General features: G+C 48.0%; 1 non-coding gene across 1 annotated transcript; it reads right to left on the reverse strand.

Annotated features, from left to right (window-relative positions):
• Positions 1 to 11,900: 11,900 nt before the first annotated feature.
• On the reverse strand, positions 11,901 to 11,972 carry TRNAG-UCC (transfer RNA glycine (anticodon UCC)). The gene has a single exon. It is a non-coding gene; the product is annotated as a tRNA-Gly (tRNA).
• Between the last annotated feature and the right edge of the window lie 322 nt (positions 11,973 to 12,294).

Raw genomic sequence — 12,294 nt, forward strand, 5'->3', positions numbered from 1 at the left:
GTCGGACTTTTTCTGCCAACAAATGTTGGCTAGCAGGTTCTCAAATTTTCCACCAACAAAACTTTGTTGTGGGAATTTCCGATCGTGTGCGCACAAGTCTGACGCACAAAAGTTCACGCACGCCCGGAATCAAGTATGAGCCGGAAGCGCCAGGTCTTGTAAAACTAGCGTCCGTAATGGAGAGATCACATGACTATAGAACTTCTTTTTTATCAGCTCGTCGTACGTCTTGTACGCCACTACGTTCGGAGTTGTTGGCCAACATTTGTGTGCCGTGTGCAGGGGCGGACTGACCATTCGGGCACTCGGGCTCTGCCCGAGGGCCCCATGCCACTAAGGGGCCCCATCAGGGTTGCCAGCCTCAATAAAACCAGCGACAGTATGTAAAAATCTGTGTTTTTTTTTAAAAAAATCCCAAGATTATAGCTGCCCCGCCTCTCCAATACCTTTTCAGGGTGTGTGTGTGTATTCTGTGTGTGTATATTGTGTGTCTGTGTGTATACTGTATGTGTGTGTATACTGTGTGGCCCCATAATCTATTGCCCGGAGGCCCCATAATCTTCTCCTATTGCCTGGGGGCCCCATGAGTTGTCAGTCCACCCCTGGCCGTGTGTATACAAGACAAGTTGGAGCCAACAGCCTTCCAACAATAATCCGCGGTTTTGTTGTGGGGAAGTGCGATGGTGTGGACGTTGCATTCGAGTATAACTCCAGCCAAATCTATTCTTTTTTATTTGGATAGATTAGGGAAAGGTTGGATTCCTCTGCCAAGTTTTCATTGCTGAGATTCTTAAATGGAGCGGCTTGGAGAAGATACGAAATGTCTTGAAGATTACAGAAGAAGAGCCAGATTGGAATGTGATTGGCCACTAGAGACAGGGACGTAACTATAGGGGGTGCAGCAGTTGCGACCGCAACTGGGCCATGTGATGCAGGGGGCCCATGCAACCCCCTCTACATATGGCCGGCAGCAGCATAGGCAGCTAGGGGTACCAGTGCACCATGCACACGGGTGGCTGGAGGTGGAGGGTGACTAGCAGAGCTCCATGCTTGACTATCGCACTGGCTGCTCTTTAGTTGTGAATTCCCCACATGACCTGTGTCCTCGGCCGGCTCCTCAGAGTACCCCTCTCCTGCTCCATGCATTGCCTCTCAGTCCGATGTCTGTTCTCCCCAGGCCAACATGGATGAGTGCGCAGCCTACAGCTTGGTCATGGTGAGTGAGAGGACCCCATCCCCCACACACCATTACTTACCCCCTCCATCTCCCCCAGGGGACAGAGGCCCCTTCTCACGTGGGGACAGGGACCCCCATCTCCCCTGGGGACAGGGACCCCTTCTCACCTGTGGGCAGTAACTTCATCTGCCCTGGAGAAAAGGACCTCATCTCTTCTGGGGTGGGGACCCAATCCTGCCTAGGGACAGTCCCCCAATAGGGCACCTAAAGGGGGGGCCCTTCATGGTTTCTTGCATCGGGGCCCTGAAGGTTCTAGTTACGCCACTGACTACAGACCTCATTGGTGGTCATGCTACAACAGATTCTTCAGCAAAGTGAATAGGAATGAGTAATTACACAACTATAGTCACAGGAAACAATTTTTCTTTTTTATAAAATAAAGGCTTATTGAGTAGGTAGGTTACAGAGCAGGGTGCTACACAATAGCAGAGGTTACGGAGGTAAGTGTATACAGGATAACAAATGATCTACAATGTATAACAAGATGCCAATAATGTTTCTCCTGCAGAACTAAACTGATCAGAAGCCTCTTATCTCATTGATCGTTATTTCTAAATCGTTCTTTTTTTTCTGCTTCTCCACTTACTGGAGTGATGTTGGAGGTGACAAACCTCACGTTGTTCTTGCAGCGCTCCAGGAGAAGCGTCACTCCCTCCATTTTGCTTTGATATTCCTTAGCGGAGAGAAGTTTGCTGAGCTCCTTCAGTTGCTCCGTCACTTCCGCTGCCCGGACCGGCGGCCTTCCAGGGACCGGGGATTCCTGCGCTTCTGCTTCCACATCTGCAGGTCTGGTAATGCTACAGAAAAAAAAAATATGTTTTATTTATTCCAAACTGATCCTCAGGATCCAGAGAGAGGACAAGTTCTCATACGTCATAGCTGTCCATAGCTGTCTATGGCTGTCCATAGCTGTCCATGGCTGCCCATGGCTGTCCATAGCTGTCCATGGCTGTCCATGGCTGTCCATAGCTGTCCATGGCTGTCCATGGCTGTCCATGGCTGTCCATAGCTGTCCATGGCTGCCCATGGCTGTCCATGGCTGTCCATGGCTGTCCATGGCTGTCCATAGCTGTCCATGGCTGTCCATGGCTGTCCATGGCTGTCCATGGCGTTCCCTCCGGGGACAATGCAGGCTGCACACCAAGGACCCCATTATAAAGATGGAGCAACTTTGCAGTGTCCAAGGGAATCTCCTCCCTGCTATACAGTGCCTTGCGAAAGTATTCGGCCCCCTTGAACTTTTCAACCTTTTGCCACATTTCAGGCTTCAAAACATAAAGATATAAAATTTTAATTTTTTGTGAAGAATCACCAACAAGTGGGACACAATTGTGAAGTGGAACGAAATCTTTTGGATTTTTGAAACTTTTTTAACTAATAAAAAAATGAAAAGTGGGGCGTGCAAAATGATTTTGCTGCGATTACAGCTGCAAGTCGCTTGGGGGATGTCTCTATCAGTTTTGCACATCGAGAGACTGAAATTCTTGCCCATTCTTCCTTGCAAAACAGCTGGAGCTCAGTGAGGTTGGATGGAGAGCGTTTGTGAACAGCAGTTTTCAGCTCTTTCCACAGATTCTCGATTGGATTCAGGTCTGGACTTTGACTTGGCCATTCTAACACCTGGATACGTTTATTTGTGAACCATTCCTTTGTAGATTTTGCTGTATGTTTGGGATCATTGTCTTGTTGGAAGATAAGTCTCCGTCCCAGTTTCAGGTCTTTTGCAGACTCCAACAGGTTTTCATCCAGAATGGTCCTGTATTTGGCTGCATCCATCTTCCCCTCAATTGTAACCATCTTCCCTGTCCCTGCTGAAGAAAAGCAGGCCCAAACCATGATGCTGCCACCACCATGTGTGACAGTGGGGATGGTGTGTTGAGGGTGATGAGCTGTGTTGCTTTTACGCCAAACATATCGTTTTGCATTGTGGGCAAAAAGTTGGATTTTGGTTTCATGTGACCAGAGCACCTTCTTCCACATGTTTGGTGTGTCTCCCAGGTGGCTTGTGGCAAACTTTAGACAAGACTTTTTATGGATATCTTTTGGAAATGTCTTTCTTCTTGCCACTCTTCCATAAAGGGCAGATTTGTGCAGTGTACGACTGATTGTTGTCCTATGGACAGACTCTCCCACCTCAGCTGTAGTCCTCTGCAGTTCATCCAGAGTGATCATGGGCCTTTTGGCTGCATCTCTGATCAGTCTTCTCCTTGTCTGAGCTGAAAGTTTAGAGGGACGGCCAGGTCTTGGTAGATTTGCAGTGGTCTGATACTCCTTCCATTTCAAAATGATCGCTTGCACAGTGCTCCTTGGGATGTTTAAAGCTTGGGAAATCTTTTTGTATCCAAATCCAGCTTTAAACTTCTCCACAACAGTATTACGGACCTGCCTGGTGTGTTCCTTGGTCTTCATGATGCTCTCTGCGCTTTCAACAGAACCCTGAGACTATCACAGAGCAGGGGCATTTATACAGAGACTTGATTACACACAGGTGGATTCTATTTATCACCATCAGTCATTTAGGACAACATTAGATCATTCAGAGATCCTCGCTGAACTTCTGGAGTGAGTTTGCTGCACTGAAAGTAAAGGGGCCGAATAATTTTGCACGCACCACTTTTCAGTTTTTTATTTGCTAAAAAAGTTTAAAATATCCAATAGATTTCATTCCACTTCACAATTGTGTCCCACTTGTTGGTGATTCTTCACAAAAAATTAAAATGTTATATCTTTATGTTTGAAGCCTGAAATGTGGCAAAAGGTTGAAAAGTTCAAGGGGGCCGAATACTTTCGCAAGGCACTGTATATATATATATATATATATATACACACAGACACACACACACTTTACCTTTCCTCTGGTTGCTGGACATCCTGGGTCATCACGGTGGCGCTATTCTTCTGAGGAGGACGCTGGCTTCTAGCGGACGGGATCTCGGAGACGCTGTCACTCAGCTCCTGGAATAATCATCATATCATGTATTATAAAGTTTGTGTAAAACAAGGATCTCCAAACTGCGGCCCGTGGGCCGGATGTGGGCACTATCCCTCCCAATGATACCAGAGATGGGAAACAAATTCTCTCACTGACACCAATGATTATTTTACTCCCGCTGACCACCAAGCCTGTGCCATTGATTACTCCCTCCGATGCCGGGGCATTTTCTATACCCATTGGCCACAGTCCGGCCCCCTTCACATTTGAAGGGCAGTAAGCTGGCACTTTGTTTTTAGAACATTTGGAGACCCCTGGTGTAAAACCTGAAATATGAGGCATATGAGGCACATCACACAGCTCACATACTTTCTGCTTCACAGTGGCGATGAGGTCGCGGAGCTCATGTGACAGGATCAAACGTTCCATCTGCACCTCAAACTTGGGATGAGCCATGACCAGGCTGAACATCCGACGTCCGTAAAACCTGCAATACGGGTGATCATTATTACAATGTGTGGAATACACTCAGGACTGTAGGTGGGGGAGGTGGTCACTTAAATCCTCCCTCCGCCCCCCCCCCTTCAGTCTTGCACAGTTGTAGCGGCTCTTCTCATGGACTGGAATGTCTTACTCTGATGTCACTGCACACTGTCAGCTTCTCACAATGGGCATTAGAAGCTGCAGAAAGTCAGATAAACCCTGCCTCATTTCCTAAGAGGAGGACATCCAGTGTCCCTGGCCCCGCACCCTTTGAATTTTCTTTGGATTCGGGGGGGCGGTCTGCAGGGGGAGGAGGGGAGGTACATGGGGGAATCAGATGTGGTCAGCACAGGGAGGGGGGTCAGTATGGTGGGATGGTGGGAGGACAATTACAGAACGATGCACTGTGTCTGTGTCTCTCCCTCCAGCAGCTAAAAGCTGGCAGGAGGGAGAGGAGAGAAAACAGCTTTCTGCTGCTGGAGGGAGAGACACAGACACAGTGCATCGTTCTGTACTTGTCCTTCTAGCCCTCCGTGCCAATTCTCTGGGCCCTCCTGTGTTCCTGGGCCCCCTACAGGAGGCCTGGTGGTACCCCTTATCGGCGGCCCTGATGGCATGTGTGAGTTGCCCTGGGCAGAGGAAAAGGGGCCCCTCCAAGGAAGGGAGCTATAAAATAATCCCATAATAAGTCAAAGTCCATCAAATGGCATGGCTGGGAGGGTGACCTCTGTATGAAAGTACCTGGTGTCCTGCTGTCCATCCTGAACCAGTCTGACGAGGGTGCGGAGGAAGGTGTCTGTACTTTCTCTGGTTCCACACAGAAGTTTCTGGGCCCCCAGGAGCTCCATCACCCTGAGCAGATGTTTGGCCGTACATTTCCTCACTGCGCTGTTTCGGTGACTGTGGAGGAGAACGGCACAAATTACAACCTCAGGAGACCACAATGGGCATCAACGTCTCCTTATACCTCTATGGTGCCCCAAGAGATGGCAACATTTAATGGGCACAGCTTTGCCAGTGTGCCCGGGCTCCTCATGTAAATGGCTCTTTTGGAACGCCAATCCCCCCCCAGGCTCTCAGCATCCTTATACTGCAATGCTAGAGTTACACCTCCAAGTGGACCTATTTTGTTCACATTAAAAGATACCGACAGGGACAACATGTGCAAAAAAAAGGCTTGTTTTACCACTTATTGGCTTCTCAAGAAACAAGCTGCCAGAAAGGTAAGTATATGTAGGCAAGGCCACTTAGAAATCATGGGGCCCCATATATCCTTCCTGATGAGGCCCCCCAACCTCGCCTACAAAGGGGTGTAGCAGAACAGCAGCACTGACTTTATCCACCTACGCCCCAGAAATGAAAAAAAAAAAAGTCCCTCTTCTGCTTCCACCTCCTGGGCCCCTCTATTGATGGTAATTGAAGCCCTGGTAAGGGAGCAGAAGCGGGGATGTGATCTAGTAAAATCTATTTGTTCACTTAGGAACAATAAATGTGTCGATCGATATTCCTTCTTTGTTCTCCTTTCAGCAGCCTCTTATCATACGGATCAGCTTGTAATGCCGCATTTTCAGGGTCCAGTGTTTTGCGGGAGCGTGCGCTGGTCAGCGCCTCATAGAGCAGCTGGGGGGGTTAGCGGGTGAGCCAGGCTCCTCCCACCTGCCCCCGCCCCCCTCGCCATCTCCCGGGTGTGCCGCAGTGTGGATTTCTATCAGCAAAAAAATAAAAAAATAAAAGAGAAAAATTCTATATATTGAAATGCAGTTTGTTTAATGGAAGTGATGTAGAATCTCTCAGTAGTCGTGTAATAAAATAATTATCTCTCGTGTCACCGTTTCTAGATGTGTGTTTTATTTTCATGTGCGGGGACACCGTGTCCTGTAAGTGGCCAGAAACAGATCCTCGTCCGATCGACACCGACGGGCTCTGATTATGGACACTCCATAATTCAGAAAAATTAGGGGTGCTGAAACCGAAAATGCAGGATGCACTTAGTGGAAAACCGAAAACCTTTATTTTTATATACAATTGTATTATATTTGACTTATTAAATTGAGGATATTAATTAATATGAGGTTATTGTTGCCCATTATTGGCACCTTTTTACTGCAAGAAAAGCTCAGGAAAAATGCAGTCTGCAGTCTCTGACCGTCTCTTGTATCGTGTCCTCTCTGACCGTCTCTTGTATCGTGTCCTCTCTGACCGTCTCTTGTATCGTGTCCTCAGTCTATTGACCGTCTCTTGCATCGTGTCCTCAGTCTATTGACCGTCTCTTGTATCGTGTCCTCTCTGACCGTCTCTTGTATCGTGTCCTCTCTGACCGTCTCTTGCATCGTGTTCTCAGTCTATTGACCGTCTCTTGCATCGTGTCCTCAGTCTATTGACCGTCTCTTGCATCGTGTCCTCAGTCTATTGACCGTCTCTTACATCGTGTCCTCAGTCTATTGACCGTCTCTTGCATCGTGTCCTCAGTCTATTGACCGTCTCTTGCATTGTGTCCTCAGTCTATTGACCGTCTCTTGCATCGTGTCCTCAGTCTATTGACCATCTCTTGCATCGTGTCCTCAGTCTATTGATCGTCTCTTGCATCGTGTCCTCTCTGACCGTCTCTTGCATCGTGTCCTCAGTCTCTGTCTCTTGCATCGTGTCCTCAGTCTCTGACCGTCTCTTGCATCGTGTCCTCAGTCTCTGTCTCTTGCATCGTGTCCTCAGTCTCTGACCGTCTCTTGCATTGTGTCCTCAGTCTCTGTCTCTTGCATCGTGTCCTCAGTCTCTGTCTCTTGCATCGTGTCCTCAGTCTCTGACCGTCTCTTGCATCGTGTCCTCAGTCTCTGTCTCTTGCATCGTGTCCTCAGTCTCTGACCGTCTCTTGCATCGTGTCCTCAGTCTCTGACCGTCTCTTGCATTGTGTCCTCAGTCTCTGTCTCTTGCATCGTGTCCTCAGTCTCTGTCTCTTGCATCGTGTCCTCAGTCTCTGACCGTCTCTTGCATCGTGTCCTCAGTCTCTGTCTCTTGCATCGTGTCCTCAGTCTCTGTCTCTTGCATCGTGTCCTCAGTCTCTGACCGTCTCTTGCATCGTGTCCTCAGTCTCTGTCTCTTGCATCGTGTCCTCAGTCTCTGACCGTCTCTTGCATCGTGTCCTCAGTCTATTGACTTTCTCTTGCATCGTGTCTGCAGCCTTACTTAAATATCAGCGCCCATCAGAGGCAGCTTACCAGTGTCTGGGTCGTTTAGAGCGGCGATTTCCCGCTGTGTCATGGAGCTGGATTTGAATTTCTCGGGCCGGGAGGCCGCAGTAACGAAGTCCCACCTCCTGTGATGGACGTCACACTGTTTACATTTCCCGCCACTGGATGTGTGTGCCGTCTATTGACACTTTGGGCCCAATCTGGAGATTTTCACTTAGGGGTGTACTGACTTTTGTTGCCAGCAGTTTAGACATGAATGGCTGTGTGTTGAGTTATTTTGAGGGGACAGGAAATTTACACTGTTATACAAGCTGTACACTCACTACTTTACATTGTAGACAAGTGTCATTTCTTCAGTGTTGTCACATGAAAAGAGAGAAGAAATGTCACTGAGGGGGTGTACTTACTTTTGTCACATACTGCATATACTGTACACTCACCGGCCACTTTATTATTTCCTCCTTGCTAGTAGCAGGTCGGACCCCCTTTATTAGATTCCCTATTGGTAGCAATTTTCACCCGTGACCTCAATGTTGGGGGTTATAAGTCCACAGATGGATGTCTGTATTGCTAGGACCCCCCACTCAGGTCACCAACCAATACCCCCCCCCCACAGAAATCCGGAGCACGGAACCCCACACATCATGGGGGGACTGACACCAATTATTCCCATCACCATGACGATGATAAACAATCACTGATCAAATTCTATGATGAAATATTGGAAATCAATCTACCTTGTTATTTACTTAACCACTTGCTTACTGGGCACTTAAACCCCTCCTCCTGCCCAGACCAATTTTCAGCGCTGATGCACTTTGAATGACAATTACGCGGTCATACAACACTGTACCCAAATGAAATTTTTATCATTTTTTTCCCACAAATAGATATTTCTTTTGGTGGTATTTAATTACAGCTGGGAGATTTATTTTTTGCTAAACAAACAAAAAAAGATGCAAAAAAAAAAAAAAAATCATGTTTAATAGTTTGTTATAAAATTTTGCAAACAGGTAATTTTTCTCATTCATTGAAGTGCGCTGAAGAGGCATAGTTAAGGCGGCACCGATGGGCACAGATAAGGCGGCACCGATGGGCACAGATAAGGCGGCACCGATGGGCACAGATAAGATGGCACGGATGGGTGGCACTAAGGGGCACTGATAGGTACCACTGATAGATGAGACTGATGGGCACTGATAGGTGGCACTGATGGGCAGCCCTGCTGAGCACTGATGGGCACTGGTAGATGACACTGATGGGCACGGATATGTGGCCCTGGGGTGCAGCACCTTTGTTGAGGCAGGTTGTGGGCACTGCTGGGTGGCACTGTGGGCACTGCTGGGTGGCACTGTGGGCACTGCAGGGTGGCACTGAGGGGGGCACTTATTTTTTTATTATGTTCAGTGATGAGGGGGCAGGTGGGCACTGGCAGGGCAGGCCGTGATCGGGACTAATGTCCCGATCACGGCCGCCGGTGATCGGCTCTTTTTTTTTCTCCTCGCGCTGTCAGCGCGAGGAGGAATAATAGCCGATTACCGTCTCCGTTATATCACATGATCAGCTGTCATTGGCTGACAGCTGATCACGTGATAAGGGGTCGGGATCGACCCCTTGCTCGGATCAGTGATCAGGCGAGTCTCATAGACTCGCCGATCATAGAGCGTGCCGCGCGCGCCCCTCGTGCACGGGACGACGTCAATAGACGTAGACCCGGCAATGGAGATCCGCGCTGTAGCCGTCATTCGGCTATAGCACGGGTCTTAAGTGGTTAAAAATACCCCCCCCCCCCAACATTGAGGTTACTGGTAGAAATTATAACCCCCAACATTGAGGTTACAACCCCCAACATTGAGGTTACTGGTAGAAATTATAACCCCCAACATTGGGGTCACTGGCAGCAATTACAACCCTCAACATTGGGGTCACAAAGTAATTCTAACCACCAATTTTGGGGTCACTGGTAGCAATTATAACCCCCAACATTCGGGTCACTGGCACCAATAATTACCAACAACATTGGGGTCACTGGTAGCAATTATAACCCCCAACATTGGGGTCACTGGCAGCAATTATAACCCCCAAAATTGGGTTCACTGGCAGCAATTACAACCCCCAACATTGGGGTCACTGTCAGCAATAATAACCCCCAACATTGGGGTCACTGTCAGCAATAATAACCCCCAACATTGGGGTCACTGACAGCAATTGTAACCTCCAACATTGGGGTCGCTGACAGATATTATAACACCCCACATTGGGGTCACTGGCAGCAATTTTAACCCCCAACATTGGGGTCACTAGTGGCAATTATAACCCCCAACATTGGGATCACTGGCAGCAATTATAACCCCCAACATTGGGGTCTCTGGAAGAAATTATAATCCCCAACAGTGGGGTCAGTGGTAGCAATTTTATCTCACAACATTGAGGCCACTGGCAGCAATTATAACCCCCAACATTTGGGTCCCTGGTAGTAATTATAACCCCCAACATTGGGGTCCCTGGTAGTAATTATAACCCCCAACATTCGGGTCACTGGCACCAATAATTACCAACAACATTGGGGTCACTGGCAGCAATTATAACCCCCAACATTGGGGTCACTGGCAGCAATTAAAACTCCAACATTGGGGGCACTGGTAACAATTATAACCCCCAACATTGGGGTCACTCTCAGCAATTATAACTCCAAAATTGGGGTCACTGGAACCAAAGGGTCTGGTATGGATATTTAGGGGGACCCCCACGTCAATTTTTTTTTTTAATTTGACACGGGGTTCATCCATGTCAGACCTGAAGGGCCTGGTAATTGAATTTAGGGGAACCCCTGCGCTTTTTTTTTTTTTATCAATGAATGAATGAATTGTCGGCTAATACAGAGAACACTCATTGAATGTTCTCTGTATTACGGGGAGCCGACAATATAGCCGCAAGTGATTTTAAAAGACTTTTTTTCCTGCACAAATGACACTTTGTGCAGGGACAGTTCTAAGCACGGGAAACATGCGCCCCTTCACAGGCATACTATAGACACCCCCCAGGCACGAAATTTAAAGGAATATTACACTTTTATTGTTTCACTTTAATCATTATTAAAATCACTGCTCCTGAAAAAACAGCCGTTTTTAAAACTTTTTTTTGCATTGATCCATGTCCCCTGGGGCAGGACCCGGGTCCCCAAACACTTTTTATGACAGTAATTTGCATATAAGCTTTTAAAATTAGCACTTTAGATTGTGAACGTTCGAGTCCCATAGACTTTAATAGGGTTCTAAAGTTCACACGAAGTTTAGGTCTGTTCGCAGGTTCTGGTGCGAACCGAACAGGGGGGTGTTCGGCTCATCCCTATTCACAAGCTCCCCCCTGTGTAGTTCTGGGCGGATCCCTCACTTTTTCTCATGACCATCCTCACCCCATGAAGGTGAAATCTTCCATGGAGCTCCAGATTGAGGGCGATTGATGGTTATTTTGTATTTCTTCCATTCGTGAATAATCGATCCAACAGTTGTCTTCTTCATCTCACCAAGCTTCTTGCTGATGGTCTTGTAGCCCATTCCAGCCTTGTGCAGGTCCCCAATCTTCTCCCCGACGTCCTCTGACAGCTCTTTGGTCTTCCCCATGATGGTGAGGATTGGAGGGAAGGGATTCTGTGGACAGGCGTCTTCTATACACATAACGAGTTGTCGTTAGGAGAACCTTCTTACATTGACAGGACTAATCTGTGTACCACATGAGCACCTAGTGGAGCCAGTCTGTGGGGGGAGGGTTATTGTTGGTTGGTAGGTGTTTTTTCCCCCACTGTATATAGTACATAGCCGGCCTTTCTTCAGCAAAGTTGTGAAGAAGAGCCTAGAAAATACCTGAAAGGTAGCCGAGTGCTCCACCTACTGGCTGACACTGAGAATACACAACAATCACACCTACCTGCAAGAAATCTATTCTAAGGTGTGTAATAAAATCCATACAAACCCACGACATTCACTTCATTCCTTTACATTTTATCCCATCGCTAATCTGCACTCCACATATAATTCCAGTCTCTGGGGAGAATCTTGGCCATTATGTTGGCCGGGAATCGAACCCGGGTCGTCTGCTTGGAAAGCAGCTGTGCTCACCACTGCACCACCAACACAAAAAGTTGCATGTTTTTGTTGTGTGGGGGGAAACCGGAGTACCCGGGGAAAACCCACGCAAGCACAGGGAGAACATGCAAACTCCATGCAGATGGTGTCCTGGTCAGGTCTTGAACCGAGGACCCCAGTGCTGCAAGGCTCACCGCTAAGCCTCTGTGCTGCCCCATCTTAATGTGGAACTTCACCTAAAAAGGGAAGTTCCCCTCCTCCTCCTCCCTCGCTCCTCCTCCGCATCTTCAACCTGAACCCTGAAGGGGCGGGGACAGGACACCTCACCTGGGAATGGAAGGCTTGCTCCTAATAGATGGTGGAGACAGTCCA

The sequence above is a fragment of the Lithobates pipiens genome, unplaced genomic scaffold (genome assembly GCF_037356315.1).
Source record: "Lithobates pipiens isolate NorthernLeopardFrog02 unplaced genomic scaffold, aLitPip1_a1.2 Scaffold_93, whole genome shotgun sequence".
Taxonomy (NCBI): domain Eukaryota; kingdom Metazoa; phylum Chordata; class Amphibia; order Anura; family Ranidae; genus Lithobates; species Lithobates pipiens.